Below are 13,223 nucleotides of genomic sequence, written 5' to 3' on the forward strand. Positions count from 1 at the left end.
ATGGCAAATTTGTCATTTGTCCCAGCCTAGCTACTCAGAATCTTTTTTTCCAGTAGGAAAAGGAAGGAGAGTGAAGAAGCCTTTGAAATGATGTGAGGGAAGTCAGAGACAGACAGGAGTGAATTTGGACCAGGTCCTGCCCTATATATCTTGAGACAAGATTTGGTCAGCACTATTGTTCGCTCCTGGGCCATTATCAGTGTGTCTACTAGAGGCTCCAAGGATGAACTGTCCATAAGCTGCCCAGTGCCATGCCCTGCAGGTGCTTAGGTGTCCCCATGGATAGATGACTCTGTTCACAGCCCACAGCTGCTATCTTCCTCCACCTTCTTCAGCCTTCCTCAGCACTGCTCCACTGTTGACAGAGCAACAGTGGAAGTGCAGGCTAACACAAATTAAGTGGCAGTCTTGGGATTTTAAAGAAAAAAGGTAACTTTTTCATTTTAGAAATGAAAAACGTAATGTCTGCTGTGTCAATTCACTGTATATCCCCTGAAATGGCTTCATCTCTATGCTAATTTTATGCTGAAGATAGAAACTCTCCTGCACTAGAAGAGGAGAGAAAGGGCCAGAAATCAAAGATATCTGAGTGGCTAAGAGCCAAGTAGACCCCTTCAACTCAATCCCACTTAGAAAATGTCCTCTGAGCTGGCCTGGCCCTCAAGACAGCTGGCATTGCCATTAGGGCCATGTTAGGGAAGGGCATCACCTCCCACCCAGGAAATCAGCCCCCAAGTCCTGGGCATGGATTCATGACCAAGAGAGTCTACATATCTCTCCTTGGTCTTGCATCAGTGATTTCCCTGGTATATCCATATCCCAAAATTGACTTCCTTTGATTTCCTCTACTTCTATTTTAGATGAATAATTAATTCATAAAAAGTGTCATCTGAAAAGCACAAAGTAACCCATAACTCCATGACTGTGAATGTTTTGAATAATGGACATTGTATTGTGTTTAGATCTGGATTTGTCTATTTCTCTTGGTAGAACATGAGATATTGAGGACAGGAACCTCATCTCTGCACCTAGCACTAACATGAGACCTTCCTCAGAGTAGGCACTTATTATGTACTTGTCAAATTTTATAACTGTTGCTCTCCAGCGATTTCTCTGGGTCTGTCCCCTCATAGTTCAAAGGCAGTTGGACAAAGAAGAGATTGGAAGGGTCCTGTTTTCACTGCTTCTTCATCACACAGAAGCTTCTCTTTACCAGTTTGATCCAGTACTCTTCACCTAGTTTTCTCTATTCCTCCATACCCAATGATGCTGGCTTTTTGTTTACTTTATGTTGTTTTAAAGAGACAATTTCATGATGAAAATGGAATATACTCTTTCAGGCGCAGGACTAAGACCAGTAGGAGAAAATTATAAGAGGTTGATCTCAGCTCATACAAAGAGCTTTCTAACAATGGGGTGTTTGTTAAGCAGAATCTGGGTGGTCACATAAGACTATTGTCCTGACAGAGCCTAAACTGAGGCTCAGCTGGCCAAGGTGCTGACTGGTGGCTTTCCTTGGGGACCCTCTAATATCCCTAAAGCCTGGAACCTCAGCTGGCTGATGGCAATGGAGGAGATGCAGCAGGTGGGTAGGAGGCCATGTTTCTTAGGCCCACTCTAGGGACAATGCTAGGGCTGGCCGTCTACTGTGTTTCTTGAGCCCATGGGGCACAGCTTTGAGAATGCGCAGAGAATGCTGACTAGACAGGCATGCTGGGGCCATAATGCAGCTTGTCTTCAAAACAGAAAGAATTTCTTGGAGATTTAGTACTCACACACTCCTGAGGGATTTGAGATGAGAATGTCAAGGAGACACAGAGGCATGGGTGTGTGTATATGAGGTGGTTTCTATCTGCTTGATAATAAGGCTGTATGCTTTATGTTTCTATTGTATTCATTTTCCCCTCATATGAGGATGTCTGAGCCAGAAATACATAGCCCAGGGCAGGCGTTTCAGTGACCTAGAATAGAGAAAAGTACATTATAAACAGTTTTTGGAAACATAAGGGGCTGAAATGCGTTTAGCCATTTGGAAAGAGAATGGAAATTGTGCTTCTTTCCTTTAACTATTTCCTTTGAAGTTTAACTACATAGTATTGCTTTTTTAATTCTTTCACAAAACAGACCCTGGCAGAATTCAAGTGGGTAAACCAAAAGCTAGCCACAAACCAGCTACAGGGTGACATCGCAGCAGAAGGTGAGAGCCTCCTGCTTTCTCTTTACGGCAATTGCACTCTTCTGAATAGAACGAGTTGGTGATCTGGCAAGAGTATCATGAGGGAAAAGAGGTGGCTATAATTGTAGAGGCATTGACATTGAAGAGACCTAAAAAGGGGAGGTGCATCTAGCCCCACGGTAAGATCCAGAAGTAGGAAAGGAGGGTTCCTAGCCATAGAAGATCTAGGGTACTGTGCTTGAAAAGACTGTGGTGTTTATTAAATCACTGAACTCTGTTAACCCCAAAATATTGAGTTCCTCCTATGTGTAATGCCCTGAAATAGGAGTGGTGAACTATACAAAGAAAAATCCAACTCCCTCAACTAACTTAGAATATTTATTTCTTACCTAAAAGAAACAGAAGTAAGGGGCACCATTTTTTTTTTTTTTTTTTTTTAGAGAGAGAGAGGGAGCAAAGCACATTAAAGCAAGCTCAGTAAACACTTGCTGATTAACAGCCACTGCAGGTCCCAGAATGTGCTTTGAATTGGAAGAGGTGCCAATATAGATGCTCCATGAGTGACTCTTGATGACAAGAGGGCAGCCAGCCTCATTGTGCAAGAACCGTATTGAGTCTTCTCCTGTTCAGTACCGGGAGCTCCAGGAGGCTTGCCAGTTGAAAGGAGAGACAAAAATTTAATCAATATTTAGTGCATGATGAAGATTTGCCATGTACTGTGCATATGCAGTGCTAGACACTAGAGATACAAAAATAGACAAAATGATCAAAATGTGATTAAGATCACGACCAACAAAACCAAAATCTGGGGAGAAAAAAGAAGTATCATTTGATATTAAAGATAGCCCCTTAAAAAAAAAAATCAATACCAGTCATAGAGCCAGTGGCTGAATTCATAGAATTATAGAATGTCAGACCCAGATGAGCCCTTAGCTCTGTTCACAGCTCTTAGTTTACAAATGGAGAAATGGAGACAGAGCAAAGAGAGGTGAAGACATCAACCACATTTAGTTAGTTTACATTTCTTTTTCTCTGAGTTTCCAGTAGGTAAACACACCTTGAGTGGGTTGATGAAGACAGATGCTCTCTCTTCTTAAACTGTGTTGGCTGCTGGTGACCACCTCTTAGAGCAGGAGAAGCACTTTCTGACACTGATGAGAAATTATGCCTGTGGTGTGTGTGCTTCCTGAGCTGCTGAGTTTTGTCTCCAACCCCCTGCTTTATTGTTTCCTGGCACACACTGCTTTCATGCCCGTCATCAGAGAGTTTCTCTCAGCTGTTCCTCAGCTCGACTCCTTCAGAAGTCTCTGTACGCTGACAATAAATAGTTGGTCTGAAAACAGATGAGAGGTTTTTAAATATGGCTTTTTCCCCCAAGGGATGATGTAGGGTTCAGTAGCTTCAGTTATGTTGAATTTTACTTATAAATGGGGGTGACTTGTATATAATGTGAGTTTTATTTGTCTTTTATACGCAGCCACATTAGCAAATATTTATGTTTGCTCTTGTACTGCTGGACAGCGACAGCTAATATAAATGATATTGCACCAGTTTAAGTGTGGGACTGACTTACCCAAATGTCTGTATGACAGTGAAATAGCCAGCCAATTGATCATTTTGGTCAGATCATCAGAGAAATCAGTTGGAAAAGAACCCCTAAAACCTAACTAAATGAATTGATTTTTAGGTGGTTTTTACAGCTTGATTCAGGCAAAACATTTCAAAAAGAATATTATAAATATATATATTTATATAAATATATTATAAAGAATACTATAATAAAGAATATTATTTAGAAACAGCTGAAGCAAAAAGGTGTGGCTTTGAAGACATATCCAAGCTGGAATCCTGGTTTTACCTTTTGGTTGCTGTATGCCTTGATCAAGTTACTTAACTTCTCTGGGTCTCCGTATGCTCACTTGTAAAAATGAGGATAGTAATACTTACTGGGTAGTGTTTTCAAGAGAGTTGTGTTTAAATAATAAATCTGGAGTACCTAGCGCATACCTGAAACAAACAAACAAATGCTAATTCCCATCCTGCTGTGGGAATCATTTTATAACACCGTGTCCACCTCGTTATTCGGGCCTTCACGGAGAGAAGCTTGAGCAGCTTGTACTAGGCGTTCATCATCAGGTCCTGTAAGAAACAGCCATATGCAATGTGTTACCAAATGTCCAACAGGAAAATTGCTGAGGATCTTATCCATTATTATCCTTCAGCACCCCCTCTATAAAAGCTTCTGTGAGAAATGTCTTAAGAGTTAACTGCCAAGAAAAACCTGGCTTGCCTTAAGGTGCCGGTAAATTTAATCTTAAGAATTATGTTACTCACCACTTTCCCTTTCACTCTGGTGGGGAAGAGGCTCAGGGCTGGGGGTGAAGGTCATCCGGCTCCACGCAGAAGCCTTCAGAGCTTGCTGTTTGCATTGCCCTCTTTCCTGATTTCTGCAGGCCTACTCTTCCTGAAATTTCCCCTCCCCACACTGTTCTGTCAGGAGAGAGGTGCCACTAGATGGATTGCAGCCACAAGTCTGGACTTGCTGAATCCTGCCCTATGAGCCTCTCCTGCCCCCTGTGGGCTCTTGAGAGAATCAGCTGAGAGGGCAGCCTAACAGAGGGGATGCTGGGCTAGCACCTTGTCAGCTTCAACAACACCCAGCACCCCAGTCCAGAGCTGGTGAAGGACAAGAGGGTCTGAGTTGGCCAAAGCACCCTTGTACCTCATTCTCAACCCACACCTGCAGGTCTCTCTTTGTATTTGCTCATATGGCTCATGGCCTCTGGAGGGGAACAGGGAGGGAGTGGGCTGAAATGAGTCTGGCTTGAAAAGGCGTCAAGAACATACCACCCCTCATATTTATTCTTCATTTTCATTCATATCTAAACGTTTTTTATTATATATTTTCTCTTGTAAGCCTCTTTAAGGCAAGAAGTGAAAACATGAAGCTTCACAGATCACATATACCAATTAAATGTAGCGTGTTAATGACATATGCACTTAAATATGGGTGATTCTGCCCTAAAAGCACATGTATACAAAGGGTGTGCAGTGGCCAGGGCCAGCCCCAGGCAGTTTGGCTATTCGTCAAGTCATAGTTAGGTTCTCCTTCTTGAATCCCATAAATCAATACCAAACAAATTAACTTTCATTGAACAGGCAGTATACCTCACTAATCATTGCAGATATCACACTGCAGGAAGTCATCTGTTTACAGGGCTGTGTCTCCTACTCAGCTCTTAGCTTCTAGAAAGCAGAGACCATGTCTTATTGTTCTTTACATTTATAGTACTCAGCCCACAACTGATGCATAATAAATGCACAAGGGATGAGTGAATAAGTGAGAATTTTTCAAATGCGGAGATTATTCAGAACAAATGAAGTACAGAATATCAGAATATTTTATGAGGAATGGCAGTTTAAGTTGTTATTACTTGTAGGTACTTTGAGAAACACAGACTGTTCCCCTAACCAAATGCTACTGAGTAAGATCCTGCTTTAATGGATAGATAAACATGATTTCTCATTAGCATGCATAGCACTGAAGCCCAATTTTATGTTGTTGTTGTTGTTTTTAAATAAATACACTTTATAAGTGTTTCCATGTACCTTTTCTCTCAAAAAGCTTATCATCTGACCTACAGTGTTCAATTTCTTAGCTGGCCCTGTTCTACTGACAATATAAAAGTTTCAACTGGGACTCTCCAAAATTATTACTAATTGTTAATGAAGATGAAGTTAGGTGGTTCTACCGGATTTATATTTGCCTGAAACATTTTTATTTTTGGTGTCCCTGTTGCGTCCATCTGAGACTACACATTCAGCAGCCTACAGTCTATGCCTGACTATACAAAGGACTCGAATGTTCACACACTATAATAAATAGTGAGTGTCAGTGAACTTGTTATGGTAAATGCTTAGGTAATTACTTTCTGCCTTAGTTAGGGGACGTATGGTGGCATAAGCTAAAATTATTCCATCTCGAGACAAACCCTGAGGTGGCTGCTAGAGTTAAATATAATTCATTTGCAGCATGTTTATTATAGTTAAATTTAACTAATTTAGGGCCTGCTGCTGGCCAACAGCTGAGGAGGAGGAAGTTTCAGCGTCCATGAGTTCCTCAGAAAGAAAAAATGAGGCTCCACGACTGAGCTTTCAGAACATGACGTAGGAGCTACTCCCACTCTGTCTCCGCTCTTCCTGTCCCCAGAGTTGGACGGCTTTGTTGCTCAAAGTGGTTGGTTAATGAGCTGTTCAGGCATTGAATTGTGTGGTGTGGCAACAGGAAATCTCAGCATTAAACTGGGGTTCTGTGCAGTTCTCTGTTTCTATTCGGAACTTCCTGAAGTTCCAGAAAGAATCCTTATATCCAGCATCATTGTGATAACAGATTTCTCTGTAGATTATTAGCCCCCTCCTTTCATTAACCGCTTCCTCTCAGAGTCATAGGGCCAGTTTGGGTATTATTTCTCCCTAGGCCTTCCAACCTGAAAGAGTGTTTACTCTGGAAAAAAATAGAAAAGAAGGACTTCCTCAAAGAACCAAAAACATGTTTACAGAGGGTCATTTACCTTTTAAAAATGTTTCCATCTAAGGAACACTTTTTAGAGTAGAATTTGTGTCACGAGAGATCTCCGAAGCTAGATGGCTTACTCTACCGACAGCGGTGAGGGGACATGCACAGGAGAAACCACACGAGTGTGGAGAGGTGAACACCTATGAGCCTTCCACTTTTGTCCAAGAATTAAAGTTAAGACTCACTGTAGGTGGGCTGTTCCCCTGAAGATAGGGATGGTGCCAGGAGAGGAAACAAAATTCCAATCATCGTGAGGAATGAGGATCTGAGGAAAACACTGTCCTAGTTTTCAACAAAAATATCATGTATCTACTTTGGAAACATGTGTGCTGTTCTGATCACTCAAGAGAAGGTGGCATTTGGAGAAACTCCAGACAAGGATGAGTGGATGAACACAGGAGTCAGTAGGTGGCTATGTGAGAGTTAGGAAACAGCAGAGCCCCTTCGGTGGGAAGATAAGAGCACAAAGACAACATTGAAGTATGTGGAGTCTCAGGCAGGTTCACTGGGGTCAGGACAGTCTCCTTCACCAGATCCAAAGTACAAAGCCAGCAGGGCAGACCACACTCACCCACACCCGCAGTCCCCAAGACTCCCCCCAGCACACCTGGCCCAGCCTCACTAACCGGTCACTCCAAATGTCACTACTAAGCGTACCAGGGCCAGGCTTTCTGACTCTCAGGCTGGCGTTCTTTCCACTGTGCACCACAGTTGCTTTCCTTGGACCCAGACTCTTCTGAAAACTTCCCTCTTCCATTTTGATCAGATCAATTTTGGTCATGAGAATGATTTGTGACTTCAATGGGCAAACTATGATATAAAAAGTAAACTGTATAAGTTACATAATTTTGGGGGCAGTTAACTTTTCCTAAAGATTTAGTTTAGGCTATTAAAATTCAGGAAAACATAATATAGCTTCTCTGTACCTCCCCTACCCCCCCCCCCTTAAAAATAGCATCTGAAGTCTCAATGTAGCTGAGTCACTACTTGGTGTGATCCAGGGCTAGGTTGCAACTGGACCTGTCAGAATGAGGCCACAGTGATTCATGACAGAAACGAAGTTTGGTTGCCACTGACGACATGTGTTCCTTTCTGTTTTTGGAATTTGGCAACACCGTGTTTTGCCTTTGGAGTAGAAACACCTTTGCATGGTGATAGTAATGGGATGACACAAGCCACTGCCATGAATGCACCCTCTGTGCCCTCCCGCTGTGACATACAGAATCCCTAGCCAGTTAGGGCAAAACATGGGTAATTAGCATAACTAAAGACCTATGGAGACTATAACTGGGCAGGAAGTTTATCACATCTACCACTGCAGCTCAATACTAAGTCTACCAGCCAAGTGTTCCAGCAACTTCTTTGTGCCCCAAACTGTGCTTCCCATTGAGAAGAGACAAAATAGACTGAATAGATGTGTCCCTACCCTAAAGGAACTTGAGGAAACATAAACCAGTGACAGCAGCAGCTTGTACTTCCCATGTTGATTGTAACAATATATGTGTCTGTTTCAAACCAGCTTTGTACATTGAGGGCGAAAGCCTCATCTTGTGCTCGTGCATGGTGCCTGGCATGAGGTCAGTCATGCTTGAGGAACTGAAGTGCACGGGTACTCCCTATAGTACCTGCTTGCCTCCCTCTGTGCTCAGGACTCAGCACACCATTTCTCCATGCCCATCTCAGGACACAGATTTGGGCCCGTCCACCCTGGTGCAATGTCCAGAAGAGGGAGAGGAGAGACATGTCAGTAAGGACACAGTTACAATGGCTTTATTTAAAAAAATTTTTTTAACATTTATTCATTTTTTGAGAGTGAGAGAGACAGAGCATCAGCAGGGGAGGGGCAGAGAGAGAGGAAGACACAGAATCAGAAGCAGGCTCCAGGCTCCAAGCTGTCAGCACAGAACCCAACGTGGGGCTCGAACTCATGGAGCGCGAGATCATGACCTGAGCTGAAGTCGGACGCTTAACTGACTGAGCCACCCAGGTGCCTCAACAATGGCTTTATTCTAAAAGTGAGACTTGGACAGTAAAGAATTCTGTGCTCCCCAACACTGGTGTAGAATTTAGCCAAATTTATGCTAACTGGACTTGTGCCAGCTCTTTTGAAGTGAGGGGCAGATATAAGAACCGTGGGTGCTTTCCAAGAAATCAAGCTACTGCTTCGCTGCAGTGCTGATGATGCTGGTTTCAGACAGTCAAATTTATGGAGAGTGTAGACAAAGCTTCCCAAATGGGGTGCCTTAGGACACAGATGTACACACACACAGGTGTGCCAACATCGTCATCTCCAGAGCTCTTTGGACACCTAGATATGCCTGCAGGATGGCATGGATTTATAGATGAATATAAATACAGACATAATATGTATAATGTGTGTATACATTGCAGAAGACTAGAAGACTATACAAGATGTCAACTGCTTGTGTCTGGATGGTAGGATTATAGTATACTTTAATTTTGCTTACATATTTATTTATCTTCATTTTTATATAATTTATATGAATTAACCATATAACTTTTTAAGTCAACCAAACGCTAACCAAAATGTTGAAGACTTGCCAAGTTTTTTGGCCCAGCCAAAGATTCATGTATATATTATATTCCAGCACTGACTTAGAAACTGTCCTCTTTTTTTTTTTTTGTCATTTTAAAAATGACTATTTTCAGTTGGTGCATACTCTTCAAAAAAAAATAAAAGAAAGAAATGGGAAAGCCGGTGTCACAAATCAGAGAAATTGTTGCATGTTGACAGATTCACACCACTTATTTTCTTTGTATCTATTGGCCCTAACTGGTAACAGCCCAAACTTTCTCCATTTGTAAATATTCTCCTAAAGGCCACTTCCTTTTGTGTTTGATAGCTGGATTAAGAGAAGACCCTGATGGTCAGATGTTAGTTCCAATTGGCCCAACTACAGGGGACACTGATGCTTGGCCCCTGGAGGATGTTCAAATACCCTGAAGCAATAGAGAGGCTGGGAAATCTTGTTTCTATCCTCATCCTCCACTTACCGAGCAACTATAGACAAGGGGTACTGATTTGACTGTTATATTTTATGGCACGTGAAATTTATGAAATGTTTACAGTCATTCATACTTGTTTTGTTCAACAGTTCTGTGAATGCCCAATTTCTTTTTGCCTGGGCTCAGATTCTTAAGCAGGGGTTAGAAGCACAATATTTGCCTTTTTCTCACATTGGAATGCTTGTAACCTAAATAAGATCAATGTCGTTGTTCTTCTGGGAGAAGCACTATTTTAGCCTGTTTTCAACGTTATGAAGTATAAAATACTTCCATATTTGGAACTCTGACATTTTGTACTCAGGGAGATTTTTTAAAGATTGTCTGGTCCTGTTCCTTCATTATACAAATGAAAAAGTTAAGACCAACACAGTCCGAGGGAAATGCCCAAAGTCCCAAGAAGTGGGTAGTGGCAGGGCTAAGGCCAGAGCTTAGTTTTCTTTTTACTACTTCTATTCTGTACTTTTTACCTAATATTTCCCAATTATTATGGGTAACTAAAATATTTTCTAATCTGCATTTTTTTTAGGGAGAAACGAAATAAAAAGCACAGTATCTGGCACAACATGGTCAATAAATATTTGGTGAAGAAGGTATGGATAAGCTTGCATGTATTCACCTATTGAGTCAGTAAAAACTATAGCACGTTTGCAGACACAAACACATAGATTGGTAGGTAGGTAGGTAGGTAGGTAGATGGGTGGATGACTAGATAGATGACATGTAGTGGATAATAAGTAACTGGTAATGGCACGTGTGTTCTCAGCACAAGGATTTAGTCACCATGTGTCCCCAGTCTACATGGCTCTCTTCAAAGGAAGAGGTTCTGGAGAGGAATGACATGAGATTCTAGGAAACAGAGAAAATATACTCCTTTTCATTGAAAACCTAGCAGAATTGCTGAAGTCATAAAGCCATATGCAACCTGTGTGCATGTGTCTTGTTATCTGTATAATATTGTCTACAGTAACTGTTTAGTCACACAATATGTCACCTGCCATTCCACTTGTACCACCTATAATGTTGAAGAGACCTATTAAATTAGGGTAAGTCATAGGGGAAGTGTAGTAAGAACATCACCCGGTAATTAAACAGTATATCTTGATTTTGGAGTTGTGCTTCCAAGTTTCGTTTATTTTACAAGAGTAACTTAGAAACATTAGAAAGAGTAACTTAGAAAATTAGAAAACATTACAAGAAGGGCTAATCTTCACCAAAACAGAGTGAACAGTTTAGAGGTAAAGAACACAGTCACTTCTCGGCCTTTTGACTAAGATCAGGTGTAGTATCTGTTCTTATCAGTTTACAGATAAAGAACACAAATCAGGACAAATACATAAATACCCTACAGAAGAACATTGTTTTCCTCATGTTTTCCATTGGTTAACATATCCGGCAGGAAGTTAAATTTCATTTTCTTTTCTGTGTCACAGAACGTGTTTTCTTAATCACCTTCTCCACATATTGAACAACATCTTGATGATAATTGTGGCATATGCTACATTGAAACTATGGCAAAAATCATCCTTTTTCTCCCACCTAAGGGAAATTTCACTTTTTTTATTGAATGAAGAAGGCATTTAAAGTATAAATTAAAATAAAGTCTATTCAATTTGGTTAGGCTCATATAAAGCTAATAAAAGCAGTCCAAACAACCTGACTGAAGTTTGCTACAGAAAAGTTTAATTAACACACTCCATTTAAGTATGTAGGAAGATTTTCTAAATGATACGTAAAGATGCTAGCCTCACTCATCAAGGAAAGTCACTTGAATGGAACATTAGTTGAATGAAGGGTGTCTATACTCGTCTATTATTGATGAGTTCTTTATTTGATTCGTCTTTTTCTCTCCTTCATTCTCCTATTAGGCCCTCATTAATTCAACTGGACTTTGCATTTTTTAAATACAAATGTAATATCATACATATTAGGCCAGCTATATATCCAGAAATACGCATTTATATAATCTTCCATTTTTAAATCATGGGACTAACAGTATATTTTATTGCACATGAATCTGGTGTCCTAGTTTAGGATCTGCTTAAATTCTCAATAACATCCTCATAAAAGGATTCAGGGAGCACAGCTAGCCATAAGGACATTTATGGTGTCACATTAAGGTAGGATGTATGCCATGTGCCTTGTGATAATACATTAAATGATTCAAATAGGATTTTATACAAAGATCAAAGCAGTTTAGAAAATTGTAGATGGAGCCATATTTCTGCATGCAAAAGTCTCATTTTGTTTATATCTATTAAACTCTCCCAAACTTAATAGGACTTAGTCTGTGCTTTGATACTATATTAGTGAGAGAAAATCCTTATGGTCAACTTTCTGTGAATGTATGCTTCATCTTGCCTTGGTGGTAATGACTGCAAGATTCCCTCTCTCACCCTTGTATTGTCCCATGATATTTGCTGCTTCCTGAAGTCAATATAGACAGACTCGAGCCAACTTAAATGTTGTCTCAATATTTGCCTAGTACAAAGAAAATTCCATTTGAGAAATCCACAGAGCATAGTCATTCCTGGAACAACCAAGAGGTGGTTATTACTGTTGGAAAGAATTACTTTGCCCTGCTTTACTTTAACAGTGACCAAAATAGATCTTTAAAAATCTATCTCAAATTCAGAGGCATATGTATATTTAAAGTGCCCACACGTCGAGATTGTTGCTCATTAGTTTCATGAGCGGATATTCTTTTAGTTAAGAAAACATTTGAAATGCATAACCGAAGATGATTAATTTCATATAATTTATATTTGTGAATCAAAAGATACTCTTATCAAACCATGTATCTTTTTTTTTATGAACATGGTGCAAACGCTGATAATCAAAGTCACCATAACTAAAAAGAACTGGTCCGTAAGACAGTCGTAAAGTAGCTAACATTTGTGTTCAGCTTTCTTACATTTCCTTCTTCTAACTCCCTTTCAACAAGTTCTTTCTTCCCACCTTTGCCCCTTTACACCATAGTATCTGTTAAGAACTTGGCAATGGGCCAACATAATAAAATTCCATTAGCCAGACTTCTCTAACAACAGAGTAGTTAGGTGATATATTCCAAAGACTTTCTAACAATTAGAGCCACAGCAAAAAGACACAGGCAGGTGCCTTTGATAATCAGTCCATGTGTGTGTGAGGAAGTCCTGCAGGTGCTAGATGAATCCCTGTTAGGAATATTGGCCTCGCAACACTGCTTTGGGAAATTAACCTGGCTTCAGTGAGTAGGACAGAGAAGAGTAGGCACCCACCCCTGGAAGAGGGACAAGCAAGGGACTGTCGCCAAAGCCCAGGGTCATTGTTCCTTCTCCCATGTGCTTGTGTATGATTGTGTATTCTTTTTTTTTAATGTTTATTTATTTATTTGTCTTGAGAGAGAGATAGAGAGCAAGTTGGGGAGGGACAGAGAGCAGGAGACAGAGAATCCCAAGCAGGCTCTGC

General features: G+C 40.7%; 1 protein-coding gene, 1 long non-coding RNA gene and 1 pseudogene across 4 annotated transcripts in view; 2 read left to right on the plus strand and 1 right to left on the minus strand.

The window, feature by feature from the left end:
* Window positions 1-13,223, plus strand: part of FARS2 (phenylalanyl-tRNA synthetase 2, mitochondrial) — a 532,084-nt gene that overhangs the window by 427,196 nt on the left and 91,665 nt on the right. The gene's annotated exons all lie outside the window — the stretch shown is intronic.
* On the minus strand, window positions 2,570-4,646 carry LOC124528240 (uncharacterized). Its single transcript, XR_006966127.1, has 4 exons — window positions 4,511-4,646; window positions 4,184-4,315; window positions 3,234-3,509; window positions 2,570-2,825 (listed from the first exon to the last, which is right to left on the minus strand). It is a non-coding gene; the product is annotated as an uncharacterized LOC124528240 (long non-coding RNA).
* Window positions 11,027-11,125, plus strand: LOC124529543 (uncharacterized; annotated as a pseudogene).

Source organism: Lynx rufus, unplaced genomic scaffold, assembly GCF_022079265.1.
Source record: "Lynx rufus isolate CCGP_SWC_20201006 ecotype Redwood Valley unplaced genomic scaffold, mLynRuf1.p SCAF_6, whole genome shotgun sequence".
NCBI classification, from domain to species: domain Eukaryota; kingdom Metazoa; phylum Chordata; class Mammalia; order Carnivora; family Felidae; genus Lynx; species Lynx rufus.